Source organism: Monodon monoceros, unplaced genomic scaffold (assembly GCF_005190385.1).
Source record: "Monodon monoceros isolate NGI ecotype Baffin Bay Population unplaced genomic scaffold, NGI_Narwhal_1 Super_Scaffold_1, whole genome shotgun sequence".
In the NCBI taxonomy this organism is placed as follows: Eukaryota; Metazoa; Chordata; class Mammalia; order Artiodactyla; family Monodontidae; genus Monodon; species Monodon monoceros.
Genome location: NW_021703765.1, coordinates 30,011,534 through 30,024,609, shown reverse-complemented (window position 1 = coordinate 30,024,609; position 13,076 = coordinate 30,011,534). Strand labels below are relative to the sequence as shown.

The window sequence follows — 13,076 nt, the reverse complement described above, 5'->3', positions numbered from 1 at the left end:
GCCCTGCAGACTGGTTCATCTGTAGCATTCTTCTAGGTTCCACCTATATGCGTTAATATACAATATTTGTTTTTCTCTTTCTGACTTACTTCACTCTTCATGACAGTCTCTAGGTCCATCCATGTCTCCACAAATGACCCAATTTCATTTTTTTATGGCTAAGTAATATTCCTTTGTATATATGTACCACACGTCTTTACCCATTTGTCTGTCAATGGGCATTTAGGTTGCTTCAATGATCTGGCTACTGTAAATAGTGCTGCAATGAGCATTGGGGTTCATGTGTCTTTTTGAATTATGGTTTTCTCAAAAGCCATGGGTATATGCCCAGTGGTGGGATTGCTAGGTCATATGGCAAATCTATTTTTTGTTCTTTAATAACCTCCATACTGTTCTCCATAGTGGCTGTACCAATTTCCATTTCCACCAACAGTGCAAGAGGGTTCCCTTTTCTCTTTGTTTGTAGATTTTTTGATGATGCCCATTCTAACTGGTGTGAGGTGATACCTCATTGTAGTTTTGATTTGCATTTCTCTAGTAATTAGTAATGTTGAGCAGCTTTTCATGTGCTTCTTGGCTATCTGTATGTCTTCTTTGGAGAAATGTCTATATAGGTCTTCCTCCCATTTTTGGATTGGGTTGGTTTTTTTTTTTTTTTAATGTTGAGGTGCATGAGCTGTGTATATATTTTGGAGATTAATCCTTTGTCCATTGATTCATTTGCAAATATTTTCTCCAATTGTGTGGGTTTTCTTTTTGTTTTGTTTGTAGTTTCCTTTGCTTTGCAAAAGCTTTTAAGTTTCATTAGGTCCCATTTGTTTATTTTTGTTTTTATTTCCATTATTCTAGGAGGTGGATCAAAAAAAATCTTGCTGTGATTTATGTCAAAGAGTGTTCTTCCTATTTTTTCCTCTAAGAATTTTATAGTGTCCAGCCTTACATTTAGGGCTCTAATGCATTTTGAATTTATTTTTATGTATGGTGTGAGGGAGTGCTCTAATTTCATTCTTTCATATTTAGTTATCCAGTTTTCCCAGCACCACTTATTGAAGAGGTTGTCTTTTCTCCATTGTATATCCTTGCCTCCTTTGTCATAAATTAGTTGACCATAGGTGCATGGGTTTATCTCTTGGCTTTCTATCCTTTTCCATTGATCTATATATCTGTTTTTGTATCAGTACCATACTGTCTTGATTACTGTAGCTTTGTAGTGTAGTCTGAAGCCAGGGAGTCTGATTTCTCCAGCTCCGTTTTTTTTCCCTCAAGACTGCTTTGGCTATTTGGGGTCTTTAGTGTCCCCATAAAAATTTAAGATATTTTGTTCTAGTTCTGTAAAAAGTGTCATTCATAATTTGATAGGGATTGCATTGAATCTATAGATTGCTTTGGGTGGTATAGTCATTTTCACAATATTGGTTCTTCCAATCCAAGAACATGGTAGATCTCTCCATCTGTTGGTATCATTTTTAATTTCTTTCGTCAGTGTCTTATAGTTTTCTGCATACAGGTATTTTGTCTCCCTAGGTAAGCTTATTCCTAGGTATTTTATTCTTTTTGTTGCAGTGGTAAATAGGAGTGTTTCTTTAATTTCTCTTTCAGTTTTTTGACCATTAGTGTATAGGAATGTTAGAGATTTCTGTGCATGAATTTTGTATCCTGCAACTTTACCCAATTAATTGATTAGCTTGAGTAGTTTTCTTGTGGCATGTTTAGGATTGCTATGTATAGTATCATGTCACCTGCAAATATTAACAGTTTTACTTCTTCTTTTCCAATTTGTATTCATTTTATTTCTTTTTCTTCTCTGATTGCCATGGCTAGGACTTCCACAGCTATGTTGAGTAATAATCGCAAGAGTGGACATCCTTATCATGTTCCTGATCTTAGAGGAAATGTTTTCAATTTTTCACCATTGAGAATGATGTTTGCTGTGGGTTTGTCATATATGGTCCTTATTATGTTGAGGTAGGTTTCCTCTATGCCCACTTTCTGGAGAGTTTTTATAATAAATTGGTGTTGAATTTTGTCAAAAGCTTTTTCTGCATCTATTGAGATGATCATATGGTTTTGTTCTTCAATTTGTTAATATGGTGTATCACATTGATTGATTTGCATATATTGAAGAATCCTTGCATCCCTGGCATAAATCTTACTTGATCATGGTGTATGATGCTTTTAATGTGTTGTTTGATTTTGTTTGCTAGTATTTTTTTGAGGATTTTTGCATCTATATTCATCGGTGATATTGGTCTGTAGTTTTCTTTTTTTGTGGTATCTTTGTTTGGTTTTGGTATCAGGGTGATGTTGACCTCATAGAATGAGTTTGGGAGTGTTTCTTCTACAATTTTTTGGAAGAGTTTGAGAAGGATGGGTATTAGCTCTTCTCTAAATGTTTGATAGAATTCACCTGTGAAGCCATCTGGTCCTGGATTTTTGTTTGTTGGAAGATTTTTAATCACACTTTCAATTTCATTACTTGTGATTTCTCTGTTCATATTTCCTCTTTCTTCCTGGTTCACCCTTGGAAGTTTAGACCTTTCTAAATATTTGTCCGTTTCTTCCAGGTTGTCCATTTTACTGGCATAGAGTTGCTTGTAGTAGTCTCTTAGGATGCTTTGAATTTCTGCAGTGTCTGTTGTAACTACTCCTTTTTCATTTCTAATTTTATTGATTTGAGTCCTCTCCCTCTTTTTCTTGATGAGTCTGGCTAATTGTTTTTTTGTTTTGTTTTGTTTTGTTTTGTTTTGCGGTACACAGGCCTCTCACTGTTGTGGCCTCTCCCATTGCAGAGCACAGGCTCCAGACGCGCAGGCTCAGCAGCCATGGCGCACGGGCCCAGCTGCTCCACGGCATGTGGGATCTTCCTGAACCGGGGCACGAATCCGTGTCCCCTGCATCGGCAGGCGGACTCTCAACCACTGCATCACCAGGGAAGCCCTGGCTAATTGTTTATCAATTTTGTTTATCCTCTCAGAGAACCAGCTTTTAGTTTCATTGATCTTTGGTATTGTATTGTTTGTTTCTATTTCATTTATTTCTGCTCTGATCTTTATGATTTATTTCCTTCTACTAAATTTGGGTTTTTCTTTTTCTTCTTTCTCTAGTTCCTTTAGTAGTAAGGTTATATTTTTTTATTTGAACTTTTTCTTGTTTCTTGAGGTAGGCTTGTATTGCTATAAATTTCCCTGTCTGAACTTCTTTTGCTTCATCCCATAGGTTTTGGATCATCATGCTTTCATTGTAATTTGTCTGTAAGTATATTTTGATTTCCTCTTTGATTTCTTCAGTGATCTCTTGGTTATTTAGTAATGTATTGTTTAGCCTCCATGTGTATGTGTTTTATGTTTTTTTCCCCATAATTGATTTTTAATCTCATAGTGCTGTGGTAAGAAAAGATGCTTGATATGATTTCAGTTTTCTTAAATTTACTGAGGCTTGACTTGTGAGCCAAGATGTGATCTATCATGGAGAATGTTCCATGCACACTAAGAAGAAAGTGTGCTCTGCTGTTTTGGGATGGAATGTCCTATAATTATCAATTAAATCTATATGGCCTACTGTGTCATTTATAGCTTGTGCTTCTTTATTAATATTCTATTGGGATGATCTGTCCATTGGTGTAAGTGAGGTGTTAAAGTCCCCCACTATTATTGTGTTACTGTTGATTTCCTCCTTTATAGCTGTTAGTAGTTACCTTATGTATTATTCCTATGTTGGGTGCATATATATTTATAATTTTTATATCTTCTGTTTGGATTGATCCCTTGATCATTATGTAGTGTCCTTTCTTGTCTCCTGTAACTTTCTTTATTTTAAAGTCTATATTATCAGATATGAGTCTTGCTACTCCAGCTTTCTTTTGATTTCCATTTGCATGGAATATCTTTTTCCATACCCTCACTTTCAGTCTGTATGTGTCCCTACGTATGAAGTGGGTCTCTTATAGACAGCATATATATGGATCTTGTTTTTGTATCCATTCAGCAAGCCTGTTTCTTTTGGTTGGAGCATTTAATCCATTCACCTTTAAGGTAATTATCAATATGTATGCTCCTATTACCATTTTCTTAACTGGTATGGGTTTGTTTTGTTGGTACTTTTCTTCTCTTGTGTTTCCCACTTAAAGAAGTTCCTTTAGCATTTTTGTAGAGCTGGTTTGGTGGTGCTGAATTCTCTTAGCTTTTGCTTGTCTGTAAAGCTTTTGATTTCTCCATCGAATCTTAATGAGATCCTTGCTGGGTAGGGTAATCTTGGTTGTAGTTTCTTCCCCTTCATCACTGTAGTTATGTCATGCCACTCCCTTCTGGCTTGTAGAGTTTCTCCTGAGGAATCAGGTGTTAACATTATGGGAGTTTCCTTGTATGTTATTTGTCATTTTTCCCTGGTTGCTTTCAATCATTTTTCTTTGTCTTTAATTTTTGTCAGTTTGATTACTATATGTCTTCATGTGTTTCTCCTTGGGTGTACCCTGCCTGGGATTCTCTGCACTTCCTGGACTTGGGTGGCTATTTCCTTTCCCATGTTAGGGAAGTTTTTGACTATAATCTCTTCAAATATTTTCTTGGGTCCCTTCTCTCTCTCTTCTCCTTCTGGGACCCCTATAATGCATATGTTATTGTTTAATGTTGTCCCAGCAGTCTCAGGCTGTCTTTATTTCTTTTCACTCTTTTTTCTTTATTACTTTCTGTGGCAGTGAATTCCACCATTCTGTCTTCCAGGACACTTATCCCTTCTTCTGCCTCAGTTATTCTGCTATTGATTCTTTCTAGTGTATTTTTCATTTCAGTTTTTGTATTGTTCACATCTGTTTGTTTGTTCATTAATTCTTCTAGGTATTTGTTCTTTAATTCTTCTAGGTGTTTGTTAAACATTTCTTGCATCTTCTTAATCTTTGCCTTTCTGAGGTCCTGGATCATCTTTGCTATCATTATTCTGAATTCTTTTTCTGGAAGGTTGCCTATCTCCACTTCTTTTAGTTGTTCTTCTGGGTTTTTATCTTGTTCCTTTGTCTGGTACATAGACCTCTGCCTTTTCATCTTGTCTGTCTTTCTGTGAGTGCAGTTTTTTTTCCACAGGCTGCAGGATTGTAGTTATTCTTGTTTCTGCTCGAGACAGTTGGCTTTCTATTTGGAAGAAAAAAGCAAAATAGCATTTTATTCCTGTATTGAATCAAATACAAAATAAATATCAATTGGGTTAAAGACTCAAGAAGCAAAACTTTGTAACGTTTAGTAGAAATTATAAGAGATTGACTTTAAGATCTCAGGGTAGTAAAAGATCTCTTAACTCAGTCTCAAAAGACAAAAATCATACACAAAATAAGACTTATTTTTGTATAAACTTCAAACACTTCATAACAAAGGAATCCAAGAACACTAAAAATTAAAAGATAAGTAACAACCTATGTAAATATATTTGCTTCATAAAACAAACAAGGAATTAATTTTGGGGAAAAAATGACCTCCCACATGAATCAGTAGGAGAAGGAAATGCAACACAATGGAAAGTAGATATAGGCTATGAATAAGCAATTCACAGAAGAATAAAATGTAATTGTTACTAAGCATATGAAGTTGTTCAATCTCATAATAATAGAGAAAAATATAAAATAAAACTATAATGAGGGATGCTGCCCATGTTGAGGATTTGGTGGTTCCTCAGTGTCCTGAGTCCTGCTGGCTCATTCTCCTTTAGCCAGAAACCCTCCTCCTGGGCCTGTGTGGGAGGAGCCGGGCCTCTGAGGGGTGCTGTGAGCCTGCTGGCCCTGGTCTCTCCTTAGCAGCGGAGGCTTTTCAGTAGGACAATTTGTTCAAGAGAATGGCCGAATTTGGGCTTGACTCTGGCAGGAGAGTGAAGGGGGTTACTATCATTAAACCAATAGTTTATGGTAATGTTGCTCAATATTTTGGAAAGAAAATAGAGGAGGATGGTCACACCCATCAGTGGACAGTATATGTAAAATCATATATTCAATAGAAATGAGGATATTTCAGCATATGTGAAGAAAATCCATTTTAAATTACATGAAAGTTATGGCAGTCCTTTTAGAGTTGTCACTAAGCCTCCATATGAAATTATTGAAACAAGATGGGATGAATTTGAAATAATCATCAAAATATTTTTCATTGATCCTAATGAAAGACCTTAACCCTGTAATATTTATTAAAACTATTTCAATCAAACACCAAAGCAATGCTGGGATAAAAGTCAGTGGTTTCAGAGTTCTATGATGAAATGATATTTCAAGACCCAACAGCAATAATGCACCAATTATTAACATCTTGTCAGCTTACTTTAGGAGCCTATAAGCATGAAACAGAACTTGCAGAACTTCAAGTAAAAACCAGAGAAAAATTAGAAGCTGAGGGAAAAAAAAAAGAAAAAGAAAACAAGCTTTGGGCTTCCCTGGTGGCGCAGTGGTTGAGAGTCCGCCTGCCGATGCAGGGGACGCGGGTTCGTGCCCCGGTCCGGGAGGATCCCACATACCACGGAGCAGCTGGGCCCGTGAGCCATGGCCGCTGAGCCTGCGCGTCCGGAGCCTGTGCTCTGCAATGGGAGAGGCCACAACAGTGAGAGGCCCGTGTATCGCAAAAAAAATCCCACAAAAAAACAAAAAACAAACAAACAAAAAAAAACAAGCTTTGACTGAGACAAAGGGAGATAGTAGCATTGACATATATATACTACCAAGTGTAAAATAGATAGTGAGAAGCAGCTGCATAGCACATAGAGATCAGCTTGGTGCTTTGTGACCACCTAGAGGGGTGAGATAGGGAAGGTGGGAGGGAGACGCAAGAGGGAGGGGACATGGGGATATATGTATACATATAGCTGATTCACTTTGTTATACAGCAGAAACTAACACACCATTTTAAAGCAATTATACTCCAATAAAGATGTTAAAAAACAAACAAACAAGCTTTGAAATTGCAGAGCTTAAAGAAAGATTAAAAGCAAGTTGTGACACTATAAATTGTTTAAAAAATGAAATCAAGAAACTTGAAGAAGATGATCTGACAAAAGTAATATAAACAGTTCTGAAGAATAAGGGAAACTAAAAATAAGATAGAAGTTAGAGAGATGGACTACAAATGCTGTGATGTTTCTTAGAAAAACTGCATATATAGTTGTTTACCATAGATTTCTCAGCAATGAAGTCAAAGTATTTGTACTTTACAAGCAATCTTTAAGGTGAAATATATGTGTATAAAAAGAATGAATGCTGTATAGGCACTTTATCAATGCATTTTGGGGTAGTTCTATGATATTAAGCACAATTTTAAAACACTTCTATTGCATTGTATGTGTAGCTTATCTTTTTGACAGGCATCAAAATTTCACTATAAATTATAACTTGTAAAAATTTTGTACTTCCCTAGTAGTTAGAATTAGTGGTAACATTAATGTGTATATTTAATTTCTTAAGTTCTTACCTGCCCCTATCCCATATCTTTTGTATCTGATGTGCCCAGTGTTCAATAAGCCTTCAATAAATGTAGTTTACAGAAAAAAAAACAATACACTGAGATACCATTTCATCCCCATCACATTAAGAAAAAAAAAAAAAAAGGAACAATTGGACAGTACAAAATGTTGATAAGAATGTATTTTGGTAATGAACTCTGAGACCCTGCTGGCAATAACATACATTTTTACAACTTTGGAGAGTGGTTTGTTAATATAAACACAAAATATTTGTATACTAATATATATATATATATAAATTCTATAGAGTGCTATTATTATCAAACTGTTACAGCAGTTGTTAAAATAAAACTCACACTTGTGTGCTACTAGAATAAATATATTATCCTGAACATTACTTGGAACATCCTTAAAAATCACCTGTTTGCAACATATATACTTAGGTGACTTGTTTAATTTGCCAGTAAGTTTCTCAACTGCCATTCAGTTATATGATGAGAGGCTTCTATTTAGAGTGATAACTTTGTTTTTAGAACAGTTGTCATGTAGCCCTTCATTTTGGCAGAAATTAACAAAAGCAGTTGGTTATTAAAGCAATGAAATTTGTAGAGTTAGTGTAAGAAATCAATAAGCCAAGTTGGATATTAATGGCCCAAGACCTTTCATGGCATGAGAACTGAAACTTGGTGGTATCTTGAAAGGACACTCAACATCAATTCCAGGGAAACAAATGTGGAAAGTCAAGGGAATTGTCATCATGGCCTGGAGACTAAAGATTTATAGAATCCTGCTCTCCCATGGGAAACAGACTGAAAACTGAAAAAGCCTAGCCTCAGCCTTGTCATGTTACCAAAAAATTAAATCTATGTTCTAGAAATGAAATTACCATCCTTCTTTTTAGGCTCTGATATTCAGGAGAGGAATACACTATCTAAAATAAGTCTTGAAAAACTAAGAGTTTCTTCCAACAAGGGCATAGCTGTTGCCAGTTTTAAGAAGCCTTTTCACTCTGGTCTATTGGCAGTGAGCACTGAGAGAAATTCCTTGGGACCCTGCCTAAGTTGTTGGAGGAACCATTTGGACATATGGAAGTAAGTATATTAGAGACTGGTTGATGCTAGAATCTTGACTGTTTCCTTTACATTGATCCTTTCTCTGGAGATCTGATTCTATTTGATATTTCAGCAAAACCATCCTGGCAGAGGAAGATGGTAGAGAGAAAAAAAGTCACCTCTTTGAGGAAGACCTGCTTTTTTACCTTTGTGGTTCATGGCTTCAATTGGAAGAGTTTTAAGCATAGTTTAAAAACTATAATTACAAAAGTAAAATTAGCATTAATACTATAAAACACACATCTCCTTATATAAAGTCTAGACAGTGTGAGATGCCAAGAAATAATACCCTCACAAAACATCACATTATGTTACCTATACATTAGCCCTCATTGGACAGCTGACCTTTGTGTTTCTTGTATCTCTAGGTGGAGCCTAAATGACAGGGAGATCTTCTGAGGGTGAGGATGAGAGCTCAGGTGTGGCTTCTGGTACTGAGGTGCATGTGATAGCAGTTAAATGTCAAGAAAGGTCCCCTGACTATTTGTTGTTGGATTAGAATTTCTCAAACCAACACCATCTTTCTAGATATGCTTCTTAAAAATCAGCAAAAAAAGCACTCAAACTCAAGGAAACTTAAGAAAAAGTACAAAATGACAAGAAACAAAGAAAATATAAGAAGTGTGTAAGGTGAGGAGATAGAAATTAAAAAGTAATTAAAACTAAAATAAATAGTAGTAGGAGTAGCAAAAGCAATATATATATAATATGGTATAACTTAGAGAGTTAAAATACCAGAAAATAAATCTATGGCAAAATTGAAATAAAAAAGTAAATAAAATTAAAAAGTAATAGTAATAGGAGTGTAGTATAAAAAATAAGGTTGAAGAAAGCCATATTTAAATGAAAAAACATCAAATATTGAGAAGATGAGAGATGGATGAGGAAAAGGTGGGGGGGGGGGATTAATAAAAATTACTAGAAGCAACTAAGGAATGAGAATTTTTAAGAGTTTTCAGAGCTGTCCAACTTTCGTTCTCGAGAGATAATGCACCACAACCCCTTACCATGTGATTCTCATGGGCAGAACTTAGGGATAATACCTTGCCAGCAGTTTTCACTCCCTCAAGGGGCAGGCTGATAAAGGCACTATCTGAAAAGGTGAAAACATGAGTTAATATCACAGAGCTATTTGTACAATTTCTGAGTTTCAAAAGCAACAGCCAATTTAGGCTAAGAAAACATCCTACTTGCTGCCTAGTTGTAGCCTGGTGCTGTCTGATCAGTTGTTTCCTATTCACAATAGTTATTTGGAGTGGAGTTTATACTACTCTCCACTATAAGATGGTCAAATAGTAATGTTTTCACATGATTCACATAAATGGACAGGGTGAGAACTTCAGTAGAGACTTCAGCCAGGTGCTGAGGAATTTTCCAAGAAGGAAGAGCCTTCATAAATGCCCCAGGGGAAACTATACACTGTCTGTTCACGGAATTTGCTGGAATAGTGGTGGAAGATTAAACTCTGTATCCTAAAAGTGTATAGACCCAAGCTCTACTGGAACTGAGTAAAGACAGAATTTTCCTAATAATCTGGAGCTGAAAATAGGGCTTCCAAATTAAACTAGAAATCAGGGATTCTCCCCATCATTCTGTCCATCTTGCCTGAGTGTCCTGTAAATGTAAAACAATGGGTGCTACAAGAATTTGAGGCAAGGTAGTGTTTAAATGGGTTTATTATAGATGTTTTTGATGGTAACCTGCTGTTTTCTTTTTCTTTTCTAGGACCATTAAATGAATTGATGTTGATTGAAGTACCCACTTAAAATCAGAATCACTGGGTCACCAATTTTACTTTCTTTTGGAAAGTAATTGGTAGAAATGGATTATTCCTCCCACAGTATTTTCTAATTTACTCTTCTAAATAAGGGCACAGAACAAAGATGTAGGAACTGGAAGTACTTTTCCTTATTGCATAATGAAATTCAAGTGTGCTGACCTCCTGACCATGATGTATACGTCTAATGATTTTAAAATTACTTTTGCCTGCTGAGTTGTACATCATAGCTTGGGACTAACTAATTATCATTTTAAGCTGAACAGATTATGTAAACGAGTGTGTTTGTCAGTTTATTCCTTTCTTTGTGTATACTATAAGAGGCAGGAATGGTTTCTCAAATAAAACAAATTAAACATCTGTGCTTAGGATCATCTCAGTGTTAAAACACTTGTTTTCTCATAAAGCGGGTTTTATATCTAAACAAGAAAATACTTCAGAGGAAGATTGTTTTGAAGGACAGTAGGAAGTTCTCCTTCTCCACAAAACTAGCTCTTGTTTTTGTTTTTGCTTTTTTCCCAGATTTGTCCTTTTGTACTCATTGATTTTTTTTTTTAATTTAAATCTACTGGTAGTTGGGATATTTTTGTTTTGATAGGAAAAATGGTTTATTGGATCCTTTCCTCTAAGTGACAAGAAGGGGTTATGCTCAGTGTGAGAGTAGAGTAGAGGCAGGGTTAGTTTGAGGCCCTAAAGGGATAGCCCCCAAAGAGCAGAAAATGTGAAGAGTCAAGGGACATGAGAGGACTGGAGGCAGAAAGAAGAAAATTGTTTGCAGCTGTGAATGTTAACAAGTCTTATATTTGACCCAGTTCCTGTAGGTATGGAACACAGATATATAAACACAAGCTAAACTTGGAAAGTGATGCCCAAGGAGGGTTGACTATTATTTCTTTCCTGCTCCCTAACATAGAGTTTGAATCTTAGTTTGGAAAATAATTTGAGTGATTAACCCTTTCCCTGCTCTTTGCTGCCTCTCCTCTTCCCTGCAACAGCTCTGATTCTTCATTGATTTCTTTGTTTCTAGGTTATTAACTTGAATGACCAGTCTTGAAACACCACCTGATTTTCTTCTGATCTTACAAACAATCAGATAAGAACAAGCCACAGTGTGTCATGTCTTCTATTTTTATACTCAACTTTCTTTTCCTAGGTCAAATGCAGACTCAGAGGAGAAAGCTTCAGGGCATGCTATTATCAGAAGAGCAGTTGTACAGGAAATGCTGGAAATGGGTTGGAAATGAGGAATCAGAGAAAAGGATGGTGAGGAGGCAGCTTTTAGTCTAGTGTGTGCTACTAGTTTGACTCAATCTTTTAGCGTTTGGCACAGATAAGAAATAATTCAACCATCTGGTTTAATCTTGAGTCTGAGGCAGCAACAAATGACCTGGTGTTAAAATAAATATGTGATCAAGCTATTTCCAAATAATGGTAAATATCAAGTGGAAACCATCAATGAACTAAACTTATCCACCCTACCCACAAAGTGAAAGAGAAAACAGATATTCTCCTTCTAAGTTTATTTAATGTAATTTTCAAGCAGCTCTCACTGTCAAAATATACTTTACGTGTACTCCCAAGAAATAGTATTGTAAAATGACCCTGAATGCAAGTCTCATTTTTTAAATGAGAGGATAAACTCTGTCAGCAATAAAGTTATTTTAATTTGTATAGCATTTTACAGTACACATACATTCACATATTCTAGGTCAACTAAAATAAGTAAAATAACTTGTACCTGTGATCATGCATCTTGAAAGTCATGGATCACTCATACTTATTCTGCTGAGTCAAAATCTGAAGTTATCTCAATTACAAATTAAGCTACAGTCACTTATTCAATGTATTTTTATTGATTGATTCAATTCAACCAGTCAATATAATTCAGTAAGTATTTATTGAGTACAAACTGTGCCCAGCATTTTCATAAGCATTAATAGAAAATTTTAAAAGGAAATAGATATGATACTGTACTGCTCACAAGAAGATTGTACAGAAAGATTGTACAGGAAGACAATAGTAAAAAGGTGTAAATTTGAGAAAAGTGGAAAGGGAGAAGAAGTGAGTTGCTCTGACTGCCTGGTGCCAGGTAATTTAAAATGTGCTATCTATTTTAACCTTTCTAACAATCATTCAAAGCACATACTGCTTCTCTTTTACATGGTGGAAGTGCAAACAAAGAGAAGTTACACAACTTGCCCACCCAGCCCCCAGTGGGTGTGGATTCAACTCCATCAGCCTCATCTTCTCCCCTCAAACTTTTCTCTTTCCCAGGAATTATAAATAAATTAAAGGCAAAACTCATTTACTACATAAGTTAATGAGGAGGAGAGAATAGGATTGATTATTTTGTCTAAGGTCCCTGACTGGTTTGTCCATGATATAGTTGAAAGTTTTCTAGATTGAGAATCAAATAGTCTGCAGTCTAGAATTTATCTGTTTTTGTAGACTTGGGCAATACATGTAAACTATGAATTACGTGAACCTTAGTTTTTCTCAGCTATAAATGGATGGGTTAGACCTAAAATCTGTCTTATTTCTGAAATAACACTTTGACTGAACTTGACCCATTATATTACTCAATAATTATATTACTGGATAAATTATATTACTGGATATTTGCAACTCCACTATTTATATATGCAATGGTGTATAATGAAAAGTTTAGAATTTTGCTGCCACTTGCTTGCTTTCTTTCTGTCTCTCTCTCACACACAGAGACTTCTACAATGGTTTTGAATAGCCTTCAAAAATTTTTTCCA

General features: G+C 35.6%; 1 protein-coding gene and 1 pseudogene across 1 annotated transcript in view; one reads left to right on the top strand and one right to left on the bottom strand.

Moving 5' to 3' along the window:
- The window catches only part of RIT2 (Ras like without CAAX 2), a 590,607-nt gene that overhangs the window by 143,319 nt on the left and 434,212 nt on the right, over window positions 1-13,076 (bottom strand).
- LOC114899944 lies at window positions 5,812-7,031 on the top strand (annotated as a pseudogene).